This window comes from Patagioenas fasciata, chromosome 8 (genome assembly GCF_037038585.1).
Source record: "Patagioenas fasciata isolate bPatFas1 chromosome 8, bPatFas1.hap1, whole genome shotgun sequence".
NCBI lineage: Eukaryota > Metazoa > Chordata > Aves > Columbiformes > Columbidae > Patagioenas > Patagioenas fasciata.
Window position 1 is genome coordinate 24420104 of NC_092527.1, and position 13763 is coordinate 24433866.

A 13763-nucleotide genomic window follows, 5' to 3' on the forward strand; every position below is an offset into this window, starting at 1 on the left:
AGAAATAGGAAGAGGTAAAATCATACTTTTGTCACTGAAGGAAGCCATGCACACAGTTTGAAGACCAATTTAAATCAATTTAGAAAACAATTTTGTTAAAACAGATCCGTCCCTTGGTATAGTTACTTTGATTTTATCTTGACAGCACTATTTCAGCTAAGGAACTGACTGAAGAAAGAGCAAAGCAGGTCACTGAAGCTGCAATTACACATGCTGAGCTGATTGATGTCAAGCCAGTTAGGAGGTTAGTGCCCAGCAGTTTTCTGGCTTAACCTTACTGCCCCATCTTCCCACTCCGGATCTTACTGGTCCCTTTGGATTCCCCAGCTTGACTCTGAAGAAACAGTACAGACTGAAACTCCTCCCAGTAAGAACTTAAATGAAACTTCATTTTTCTGATGGAACTTGCTTAGGGAGAAACCACACATAATTATGTTGGCAGACCAGAGAGGACAATAAGCCCCTGGGTAAGTAAGCAGTGATAGGTAGTAACCCAGACACTGTAGGAAATCAGATCTCAATCTGAGCCCTATGTTATACTTACTGCTTAAAACTTTGTGTATTGTTTGACTTGGTTGAATCATTCATGACAAACCTTTGTTTAACATTCTAAACCTGCGGTCAAATGTACTCCTGTGACAAACTAGGTTACAAGTTTATGACTGCCACCACAAATCAGCTGAACCATGCTAACTAGCCACGGGCTCATTGCTGCAGCTCACAGCAAATATGATGTAAATTGTATTGGTTTGAATTCCAGTGAAATGATGACGATAAACTCCTTTAAGTCAAGCCACACTGATCTGTATGGACATGTTCTTATTGCCTGAAACTTTTCTGGTGTGCTTAACCATAAATACCGGTAGAAGCTAGAATACTCTGAGTTCAGTTTTAGCTAACAGACACATCCACCACGCATGCTGGTTTTGGCACACCACTTAATTTATGTGTTTGGTAGGCACCAATATGTTCCCAGAGGGGGAGAGATATTTACTGATAGGGAAAATAAACCAAGTAAGAGATATTTGTGTAGTAAGCTGTGACTAACTGGAAGTATTAAAAGATCTTACTAATTTTAATCTTGAACAACAGTTGCATTTGGAGTAAGAAATGTATCTAAACTGCCCATTTTCATACTGTGGTGCTGTCAGCTGCAGGAAGGCATTACAGGGAACTCTGGCTACGTGAAATCTTGGGGTAGTTATTTCCCTGTTGCTATTACGTTTTTTTTCGTGATCGTCCCCTTCCCAGCTAGGACACAGCCTGACAATAAGCTGTGCTTCCAGACCAGGGAGAGGGTCCTCCATCACGCCACGCATACTTATAGGTGCAGGCTGCATGGGTGTGATTCTGATACTGCTTTCAGTTCATGTGAGGTTTAGTTCGACTTTTTGCAGATGAGCAAGGAGACAGCATCCTTCCTTTCCCTGTCTCCTCCTCTCTCCCTTCTTCTCTCACAATTTCTGAAGCAATAACACATGTTCTTGCTTTTTCCCACTTCAGAGCAAACACGTCATTTACCTACAACTTCCCAGCAGGAGCACTTTGGACAAATAAATTTCAAAATGTTAATAATGTGCTTTTGTAGGTTACCACTCACAGTTCTACTCCAGTTCAACAAATGAATGACAAACTCTTCTTAACATGAAGGAAACTATAATGAAAGCACTACCAAAACCAGCTCACTGATATAAACCTTCAAAAAGCTTCTGCTGCAGAGAAAACGTTCTGGTAAAAAGCCCCACACATTGAAGCCTTTCCCCTGTGAGATCACAAAAGTTAAGAAAATGGCTTATGAATCCCATATCAGTCAAGATGCCCACCAACTTTTCAGTCAGCTAGGTAGACAGAAAAAAAAATATATTTAAACAGCTAGATGGAGTTGGGAAGTTTTATTTTTACAATCCTACGTAGCTGGAGAGAGCCCTGGGATCACTGAGTGAAGTCCTGAGCCTCAGTACCCAATCTGTCTCCTGGATGATTCTCTCAACACCAACAGCAGCCAGGGGAGACCTTGATGATGCAACTTCTTTCCTGCACTTACTGAGTTGCTTCAGTTTGCAAGTAAGTCTACAATACCATAAATGCTTGATTTAAGTATAGCAGCGAGTATTCAGCTCACATCTGACTTGATAACTACATGAAAGAAAATGCTGCATGAGGACACGCTTCTTTGAGAAGGGGTGATTTGGGGGCAGTGCATGAGGCAAGACCATCTACATCAGGATCTCAGGGCAGTGACTCTGGGTAAGACACTTCCAGCTCTCCACTCCCTGGGCCATGTGGCTGGAACTCTGCAATCAAGTCACTCATTGCTCTCTTGAACTTAGACCGTGCAGGCAGTGCCAAAGTAAGCAACCAGACATCCTTTATCGTCATGCTCACACTCCGAAGTCCTATTTTCCAAAACAATGTGATCACTTAGAACAGTACAACCCAATGAAAATGAGTCTTTGCAAGTAGAACTAGATCTCTTTGGCACTTTCAGAGTTGTATCTTGACCTCTGCTTATGCAGTATGGCCAGCAAAACCCTTTTATCCAGCTGCTGACAGCCTCTCTGCAGACCTTCTAGAAAACATTCATTTCTAGACTAGAAAAATACAAAACTGTCCAGATCTAGTGTTAGCAATATACCAGTGCTGAGCAGGAGACTCAGGAAGGAGAAGGTGCTGGCAAGACTCCACAGCAGTCCTTCAGCATGGGATTATCTAGTCCTTTCTAGCGTCCCCAGATTATCTACAACCCAATTTATTTCACTCTCTGCAAATCAGAATGAGTCCAGGAGCTGAAACACACCAGAAGGTGACAAAAAGACCCTCCTCTGAGCCTTACATATCGGGTATTTCAGAGGGAAATGCAAGATGCACCTATTCCATTGTGATGGGAGAAGACTTCGAGATGTATAGTCTTTAGATCTGTTCTGGGAAGGGCAGTGCATACCCTTCTCTTGAGGTAAAGAGAAAGAAGACAGTTTTGAGACATTTCTGCTGTAATACCATGGAGTTAAAGAGAGATTGTATGTGTGCTCAGGGGACAGAGCAAATCTCTGTAAATGTGGATAGACTGTAAATAGATAAATAAATGAAGTATTAATCATTACTGCTATCAAACTCTGCGACAAATCTATCTTTCTGCTATTTGGATGAAGGTCTGTCATTAGCTCAACCATGCCATTTTTAGAAATTATTAGAGTTTTATAGCAGATCTGAAACTCTATGCCAACGAGACTGTGATTCTAACGCATATTAATGGGACAAAGCGGGGAGGGGAAAGGAAGTTGGTGTGATTCCCTTATAGAGCAGAATGCTAAATAAGAAGATTCCAGCTGTGCAACAGGAAAGTTAAAATGGTTTGTTTGGATCATTAATATTGCAATGAAAACTAATTAAACCTGGAGCTACAAGGAGGAGCTCATTAGAGATTTGAATAGAGGCAGCACAGCACTCAGCAGCCTCCAGTTTTAGCAGTTTCTTTTATCACACCAAATGGGATAGCAAGAGTTCACTGAACGGACAGAGGAGAGTCTGAACAGCCAAGGCAAGATGGGTGCCCAGTCCAGGGGATGCAACTGCAAGATGTACCTGACTGCTACAGGCCTTCTTTGGAAAATCCTGTGTAAGTTTTGTAGCTCTGTAGACTGAGTCAAGCCCTTTTAGTGGGTCTGTGCTCAGACTAACATCACTGTGCTCAGACTAACATCACTGTGCTCTCTACCTTCACCTACAACTCCAGTCTTGCCTCCTGCAATGTTACAACTTCGAAGCTTGTGGTTTTACCTAAAATTTCATCAGACCAAGAGCCCCAAAAGCTGCTTTACAAGATATATTTACTTGGATAGCATTGGTCCCTCTATGCTCCACCCCACCAGCCACAGCACTTCATAGTAGTTTTAGTGTGATCCTCAGTTTTGCATTTCCTTTCTTCTTTACCATGTGGTGTGATGCCATGCCACCTTTGTTACAGCCAGAGGTGTAACAGAGTGCCTCTGTACTGTGAACATCAGTATCCTCCTACAGCTATTTAGTTCTTCGGACCTCTGATCCTGTCTTTCCCTTCCCCATGGCCTCTCTACACTCCATCCCTCAACAAAAACCCCCTCAAAGCTCCACGCAGGACCCCAGCGATACAGGACCCTATCAACCTCTTCTTTAGACATACGTCTCAAGAGTGAATAATGATCAGATTGGGCCTCACTAAGTCTTGCACCCTTGCAGTCTCAAGTAAACACAACCTCAACTAAGCTGCAATCAAGTGCTAAGTGCTGGTAAGTCTTTCATTTCACTCCAATAAAGCTGCAAGGATGAAAGGATGACCTCTTAATGCAGAGCATGAAGCACTTTTTGGGTGGAGGGTCCTCACAGATGAAAGACACCTTGAAATCTTCCTAATGTTACCTAAATCTTCCTGTATTTGGCTCTTGCTAGTAACCTGGGAAATTCAGAATAGTTTAGTCATAAAGAAAACAAAATAAGATACTAAAATACTAGGATACTTCTGTGCAGGCATTTAAGAGATGACAGATGCCTCCTGTCTGTTTAGCACTATGTAACAAAACAAGCTGAAATACTTTATAGAAAGGCTGCCAGGCAGAATCAGCCCCAGAGGCTGGAGTAGCAACATCTGTGTGAAGATCTTTCTTCCTGGAATCCCAGGAGTGGATGGTGGCATTTAAGGATACTTATAACCAAAGGCAGATGACTCTGATTTTCTGTGACCAATACGTACATATGTAGGTGTGATCTCTTCCTCAACCCTCACCCTGCAAGCTCTTGCTTTGCTGAACTCATGAAGAGACTTAGCGCCCACAGGCAGGTCTGGTTACAGCAAGTCCACAGAGAGAATAAAAGCCCAAGTGAGGTAAAAGTGTACTTCAGATTGCACTTCAACACGGGAGTCCCAATCTGAATTTAGATGCATGGATGTGCACTGGACCAGATTTATACAAACTGCAAAATTCACACCAAGAAACCTGAGCTAATGTTATCTGTACTGTTTCCACTTCTTCTCTGGGGCAGAAATAGGTGAGTTTGTGATAATGGCACTTCTACCTCCAATAGACTGCAATCCTGAGAACCTACATTGCACTTTCTGTTTTCCCCTCCCTGATGCTCCCCCTTCACCAAAGTCCTTAACAGCATAGTTTTGGAATGACAGATATTGCCCAGGCTTGAGTGACTGCAGTAACCTCACATTCCCTTTTCTGGTGCAGCTTGCATAGTACAAATTCCCATAGTTCAAAGTCAGCCCTTGAATACTTCACATGCTGGTTCTGTTCCTTCCTCTACTGACATCAACACCTTTAAGCAACCCTGTATTGCCCCTGAACTGGTCTGTCTGATATACTTTTGACTGGCAAACAAGGACAGTGACAAACAAGGGAGAAAGAAATCAAGAAACATGTTATGGCCAAGGGCTCGACTTCCACAGAGCAATGAAGATCACAGAATGCATTAACTTCACATAAGTTGTGATGAATAGCCGTCTCACATTTGCTGTACATCACATAAGGCTTTTAAGGACATCTTCAAATAAATCTAATTCAGAAGGTGCTCTCTATAAGGAGAGGCAGAGGAGTGGGAAACTGCAGGCTCAATGGAGATGGACGATGCAGTGAAATGACATCCACCTGAATCTGTGGTGCTTCAAAGATGTAGTGGGAAAAGCAGTCTTGTTTCAGATCCCTCCAATAAGATTAATTTATGTTGTGATGCAGACAGACGTGAGTAACATAGTCTTGGCTGTCACTCGATCATACATAGTGATGATTTTACTAGCAAACTGACTATGCACTGAGATGCTCTTCCTGCTAATTGCCCATCACCAACACCACCCCCCTAGGAGACACCTCAGGCCTGATCTTTCAGAAAGACAAATGTGGTTAGATTTTCTAACCTAAGTATCTTAAACCACAACATAGATGCTCAAATTCCTGCTGAAGGAGCTAACATAGATATTTATGTATCCATATGTAAGTGCTTAAAGAAAGCAGGAAGGTAACTAGAAACATATTTAAGTCTCTAACTTCGGGCATCCAAATTTGGATTTTTGTGTCCTACTTTCACTTCCATCTATTTCACCTATTCAGTCTCCTGACACCAGAATAATTAAAACAGCATAACACACACATGCAGACAAGAGCAAAGGACTAGGTCACCTCCACTACAACAACTGAAAGCAAGAGTGAATCTGTCAACTCTGGCACATTTTCTCCCACCCACCTCCCTTGATTCTTCTCTTCAAAGCCTAAACGATCCATTAAAAATAAATGTAATCACAGGTGGGCAATTTATTTTTACCATATTGTTATTATTCACCCTTAAAAAAAAAGGTTCCTTAGTACCTCTAAGAACTGTTAATATCCCAAATATCTTAAGCAGCTGTACAATTACAAGGCAAACACATCAAAAAAAGACAAAGCTGAAAAACAGGAACTGTGACTACACAGGTGTCCTGTCTTGTTCATTTCGTGTCCTGCTTTAAATTAGATACGTAGTAATCCATAAAAACATAAGTATTTTATAAAAACAACAATAGAAACATTTTGGTTTGGCTATGGTGCCATTACTTTCATATGGTTTGACTTTCTCATTTCTTTCATAAGCACCCTCAGGTTTACCATTATGTTCATATTCTTGTAATTTAACCATGAGCTAAAGATTGTGCTCCATTTCCTGAATTAGCAGTAAGATAAACAGGCTGATTTTCAGACATACAGAGCACCTGCAGCAAAGCAGAAAATGCTGCTGCTCAGTAACCTGACAGCAAGTAGCAGTGGGAGGAATCTAAGGTGAGCACAACACAGCCTGAGCACGGCTTGGATCTGCCTTCCAGTCCCAAACTTCTGCGAATTGCAAAACTCCAAACATCACCTGTGAAAAACAAATCCAACAACAAATCATCTGCCAAAACCCCCACGTATTTGCATTAGAATCACATGCTGTCTGTAGAGGGCTAAGCAAAACCTTGTGCCTTGCAGTAACTTCAAAATTTCTGATGGTTTAACTTCCTCTAAAGTATAACTCTAGCTCCAGATTTTTGGTCTCTGTTTTTTGTTTGTTTGTGGTTTTACTGGTTTTTTTTGGGTTTTTTTTGTTTTTTTCTTCATTGGTCACAATGCCCACGGAATGGATTACTCAATTTTACTGATATAAAATACTCACAGCAGCTTAACTTTGTTAAAGTCCAACATGCTTGTACAGAGTACAGATGGGCAGTGGATGCAGGAATATAAGATGAGAACTGGACATACTTTACTCCTTGTTTCTCTTGTTCTGAATTTTCCTGGGCCTTGCATTTTGCTGCACAACCACACATGTTCCCTTCAAAGAATAAACACCAGCCATTTTCAGAGGCCGCTTAGGAACTTTCTAAGTTATCATCATACACTTCAAAAGTATTTTAAGACACAGCTGAGTGTATCAGAATGTGCAACAATGACAAAGCCAGGCTGCCTGGGATATTTTGTTCATGCCGTATGAAAACATACATAGGAAAAATTCCAGCAGTGCTGCCTCAGTAAAGGAACTTTATCAACACAGAGCCCTCCAGTGACTGAGCCACTCGATAGTCAGAGGAGCAGACAATGTAATCTGGTGAGTATTGGAGCCTGCATTTAGGGTCACCCAGTCCTAAACTCACTGCTCAGATACTAGGATTAGAACAAGCTTGTTCTGTGTTTGGCACAGGGGGTGGGTAATAAATAACGCCTGTTAGTCCCACTGAATGATGGAAATAAAGAGATACATTGAATAACTGCCTTCTTCACTGTCTCAGTCATCATCTATTTCAGATGAGGTAAGGATCTGTTCTTGAAGTCAGCTGGAGACGAGACAGAGAGGACGGTCTACCATGCCATTCAAGCCTGTGCTATCATAGAAATATACAACGGGCTTAATTAACATATCTTATATCTGAAATTTCACATGGTAGCACAAAATAGGATTTCTAAAAACCTCATCCTAGTGCAATACAGTTCTCATAATGTTATTTTGGTAGTGTTTCCTAGGTGTGTGTTTTGGTTTTAAATAAATAAATAGTAATCCAAATTTGTTTCTCTGACGTTGTAACACCTGTTCAGGCATCAGCAGCAGAGTTAGACTACTGAATTTTCCATACTGTAATAGATATTTTCTACTCAGCACAAGAAATCCATCCATGCAATACAGAAGGACATGCAATCAAAACACCAATGAGTTATCAGCATGGGAGTATACACATTCTTCAGACAACCAAGACAAAAAATATGGCTGCATATTTCCAAGAGGCAGCGCAGGTGAGAGACCAGGAACCATAGGTTCTCTATGGCATGTTTCCCTACAGCAAAAAGGCTCATATGATCACACTGTCTTTGTGTGTGTTCCTCAGTCCTCACAAAGGTATATGAACAATTTCAACTAAATTTCCCAGAATGTTAAGAACTTTCCCGGTTGATGAAGTTTTTGTAATTTTAAAAGAAATTTCCCATCTGCTAGTCCTCTGAAAGACATCAGAGTGGAAAAACAATCCCTTTCAGGGATAAAACAAGTCAGATCAGATGGTCTCAATTTCCTACTAAAATCTGACCTGATTCTATTGAAAATAAAACAAGATCAAGCTACAAAATGAAACAGAGCCTCTATCCCTGTTGACTTTTATTTGCAACCTTGCTTTTGGAGGAACACAGGCCTAGTTCTCAGTCTTCTTAATTCCTTTTACTTGTTAAACTTCTGCTCCCACGCTTGCTTTCCCCCACTTTGCTTTACCACACTCATCCGTCCCAGTGACTCATGGACTACTATGTTTAAGGCAGGATATTGACCTTTTTCATGTTTCCTTAGCTCACTGAAACATTTCCCAGTCATTTCAAGCATGAAAACATCCTCCTACTTCTAGACTCTCCCAGCTAACTGACAGGTCAGATGGTGATTTTATGGGAAGCCTGGAAAAGTCTTTACTATTAATCTTTTTAACCTAAATAAACTATTTCATACTAGAAAATTTGTCTCCAACTTTAATAAACATTTAATACAACAGGATACAGATCAAACTATGGTTGTCTAGGACAAGACACGTACAATAAGATTACAAGTTTCTGTAAAACCATTCCTCTGACTGATGTTCTACAAATACATATGAGCCTGAGGTCTATGTTTAAGGGTCAGGAAAGGTAATCCTAAGAACATACCTACAAGCGTAAGTGCTCTAGCTGGAGATTGATTCCTCTCCTAGAAAATTTTAATCTGAAACCAGAAAGGAACTTAAATCCTCTGGTCTTAAAGAAGAGGAAGATGGGGAAAAAATGCTGCTATTGCTGATGCTCTCTGTATGCTATCAGGAATCCCATCCTGTAGGAAATTAACAGTAAAAGAAACAAGGAAAATGCTGGAGAGACACTTGCTGCAGCGGCCATGTAGCTCAAGGTCTCGACAGCAAAGAAAGATTTCCAATGGTTTATCACATGGCTAGCTCTAAACTGATCTCTGTCCCCCCACCAAACACATACACAGAGGAATAGTGAAAAAACACCACCCTGACCCTAAAATCACCTCACTGAAAGCCTTGTTATCCTGTGTGTAGGTGCCAAAGTTCTCCAGTTGAAGGGTATCAGTATGGGAAAGCACAGTGGAGAAGAGGAACCATGAACACTCCCATCATCTGTACTCATGTCTGAGCTATAAACTGTGTCATCAGGAGACCACCAGTAGATTCCCCAGGATCCCAGACCATGCCTATGGCACAGTGGCAAGAGTCTGAAACTCTTAGAATGAATTTGACTGTTTTCGTGCAAATACCAGACATGCAGCTTTCAAGCACACAGATTAGTCACATTTCCTACAAAAATATTTATTTTTCAACCCAAATTTATGTCTGATTACCTGCATTTCATCCCAACACATAATACACTGATTGCTATGTGTTAACCTGAAAGATATGCAGCTTTCTGAAGTGATGTGGAAGTGCTTTCCTTCACTGTGGAATAAATTGCCTCTTGTTATAATACGCTTTTTCTCTGCTGCAGCATAACACAGAATCAGTCTGGTTTAGAAATATAAAAAAATACTCTTCAGTGGGAAGTAAGAAATAATGACACATAGATGCAGACCACCTGAATGAATAATCCAAATACACTCTGTGTGAAAGGAGCTCAGTAAAAGTTGTAATATCCATGAGGGACACCACAGTTTTATAAACCTAAGAACAGAACAAGATCTGGGGTAGGACATCTGCAAATGAATAGATTGCTCAGCTGAATCATGGATTACTTTGGCATTTTCTTTCCTGATGTTGCAAGAAAGAGACTTGAGTACATATGTCCAAAGGCTTTTTTCTTTGCCTTTTTGCACCTAAGTTGGCAATAGAATCAAGCTATAGAGTTCCTCAAGTAAAATCAAGAAAACACATTTTTAAAATGTACCAGCATCTCTGTAAGATAACATACTCCTTCACATTGAAAAGGAAACAGAGATTGAGGTGGGGGTGGGGGGGGGGGATCAGGGGGGGCAGGCGGGGAAGAGCAAGACTGAAATATTGAATAGTTCCATAGTATTGCTTAATGTCAAGGGAGGAAGGTGTTAAATAACTGGTGCAGGCGTGTTTCCCTTTGTTAACATAACTGACATCTGTGATTGTGCTGCTCGCTGAGATGTGGAATCCCTCCCAGTTGTCCCAGCAGCTCAGAGTCCTGACAGAGGAGGAGATGGAGAAAATAGCAAAGGAAGAGCAGCTGTGAGTTTTCAAGCATAGTTTCCATTTGTTCCAGATGCCCATAGCAAAAGAACCTTGATTTTTGGCAGTAACCAGCCTGAACATGTTTTCTTCAATTTATTCCATGATGTTACGTGACATGTTAACAGAAGGCAACACATTCACACATGTCAGACTACCCTGAAGTTGCCTAATCTCTGTCAATATCCATTAAGCCAAGTGCACAAAATCTTTCCATCTTTTTTTCCAATAATATTTTTCAATCAGACTTCAGGACTTGCTTGGTCACACTCTGAAAGCATTTATTTGAACCAAAGGACTGGATTTATGTGATGATGAGCTCTCATCAAGACCTGTTAATGAAATAAAGGAAACGACTCCTTGGATCAGATCAATGACCTGTTTTACTCCATGTCTGCCTGCAGGGGCCAGTACAGGGGATGCTGGCAATAACTACAAAGATCAGCCAATAACACAACATCCTGGTCAGCCTAGATGTTTCCTTCTGTCTTCTCACTTTGGGACTGACATGCATCCCATTGCATTGGAGATGCCTCTTTCTTTTCAAACAGATTGGATTACCATTATTTAAAGAACTTTTTTGTTGTTTAATTTGTTAATGCTTGTTGTTTATAGTGCTGTTATGGTTCCTTATATTGTCAGCATGCTGAAAGTCATCTGAATTTCCTTCTCTCTACCCAGATCCTCAATTTGTTACATGCTTTGTCCTTTAAGGACATACACTCACAAAATCATGTGGATAGTCCTGGTTCAAGCAATTAACCCCAGTGAGAAAAGAGGCATGGCGATTTGGCTAAAGGCTTTGGAGAATGTGCTTCTTAATGTCCAAATCCCTTTTTTACTTAAGCAGTGTAAATCAGGCCATCTCCACAAGTACAAACCATGTTACACCAGTTAAATAAGAAATGGAACAAGAACTTATATATATACTCCCTCGGAATCTTTTAAGAGGATCTCCTTTCTGAACCCGCCACAACTATCCTGGGACCCCAGACAATCATTAGCTGCTGCACTGGTCTTCATTTTGTCCTGTTTAGTGCAGTTTGATTCCATTTTTTGCACATGGGACAAAATCCACAGAGATTCAAAGTTTGCCAGAAGGACAGATTTCTTTTGAACCTCAGATGGAAGATAAGGAAGAGCATTTTAGTGTGTCTCTAATTACAGCCACCATGACAGTTCATATGTGTAGCAATTAAAATAACCATAAACCTACCTAATCATTAAAGTAAAGCAAACAACCCCTCTCTGTATCATCATACACAGGTACTGGAGTTGCTAATAAACCAAGAAGAGCACTAAGGCACTGGAGGAGCATCTTTCCTATCTCCACAGTTTCTTAAACAACTTTAGAGGCATATTTTTATTAAGTACATGCAAGGCAGATGATCTTAAACCTCAAAAAGAGTCTGTATAATAATTGTGTGCTCTTCTAATGCTCTCCAAAGACCTATTCAGAGTCCATTCTGAAAGACAATAATATATCAAGAACTTCTGCAAACTTCCTCCTAATGAACACATGCCAATTTGAGACCAAGAATTCTGGCCTCGGAGGACAAAATAACCACTGCTCTTAGTCTCTGGGTGTTTTGCTACTTTATTTCAGAGTGATTCAAAATCTAATTAAATTTCTAAACTCTAATGAAATTACAGAAGAAAAATCATTTAGGATTATATTATATACAATTACTCACAGCTGAAAATTACAGTTAGCCTCTTTCACCAGGATAGGGTCTCTTGAGAAATCCTTGTTATTCATATAACGTATAAATCTGACATTGCTCCCACTATTTACAGGTCGAAGGTAAAAGCAGAATTAATTAAACATATATATCCTGCCCAGTGGTCAGCTGGTGAAGAGTAGGTAGTAAAGAAAAGGTTGATAATGATGGCTACACTTGAAACCATATTCCCCAGTTTGGTCAAGAATAAGAATAAACTCACTAAAAGCAGGATTTTAGTAAGCCTGTCTTATTCTGGTCAGTGTTTTTCCTCACTCGATGTATGCTGTGAATGTGGAGCATACGTAGTCAGCAGCGTGCGGTCAGCTAGCTGAGCTATCTGCAGTGTTCTTTGGAGAAATAGCAACAGAATAAACCAAGCAGCTTTAGAGAGTTCAGCCAAATACTCGGATGTTTAGTTGCTCCTCTGAAACACAAGATCCCTCTGAGGCCATTGACTTGGGCCAGGAGAAACAAAAAACGAAACAAAAAATCCCAACCCAACCAACCCATAAAACAAACAACCAAAACCCCCAAAACCCAAACAAACAAAAACACGGGGTGGGGGAACTAGAAAAAAAGAGAGACTTAACATTCATGTTATTCCTTCCACAAGAGGTTCTCAGGAATCTTGGAGCATGGGATCATTTGCAGACTGATCACATGAGAGTAGGAAAACATTGTGGGTTTCTTACAAGGATCCTGATCTTTTCTGTCCAGTTGGTGCAGAGATTTCTGTTTGCTGGTTTTAGTGTTTGCAACTCTTATCCCAGAAAGAACCAGGAACAGTGAAAGAGCAAACATGAATTATACACATGTGCATGTGTGCACATGAACACTCAAATAGGTCAAAGCAATAACAAATACTTTCTATCACATCTGCCACACTCAGTCAGTTCTACCTATACTTCATATAGTAAAATAAGCCAGAAGTTAAGGTCATCTCAGAGGGTATATCAGTCATCTTTATTTATATTGTTGGTGCGTCAGGAGTCTTATTTGTTGGCTAACACTGTGTTTTGCTTATCCCTTCGCAAACAGCTGGAAGCCATAAACACAATTTTTCACTCACAGTTTGTCAGAGCAACTAAACTTCTGTGAACATCTTGCTCATCTGCAGTCATTTTTCCACCAAGGTGGCCATACACATGCAGTCATCAGAATTCCTTATGGACTACAATGGTCCCATTAAAAATAGACTTCTGGAAGGAGGCCTTTACAACTATAATTTACCTAGCAAGACAACCTTAAGATGTAAGATTCTGCTGAGACCAAGTTGCTCAGACATTCCCTCACCAAAAGGAAGAAAAAGAGATATCCAAGAGAGCGTTTTGTCT

General features: G+C 40.6%; 1 protein-coding gene across 2 annotated transcripts in view; it reads right to left on the minus strand.

Annotated features, from left to right (window-relative positions):
• C8H10orf71 (chromosome 8 C10orf71 homolog) overlaps positions 1-13763 on the minus strand; it is a 93085-nt gene that overhangs the window by 38957 nt on the left and 40365 nt on the right. The gene's annotated exons all lie outside the window — the stretch shown is intronic.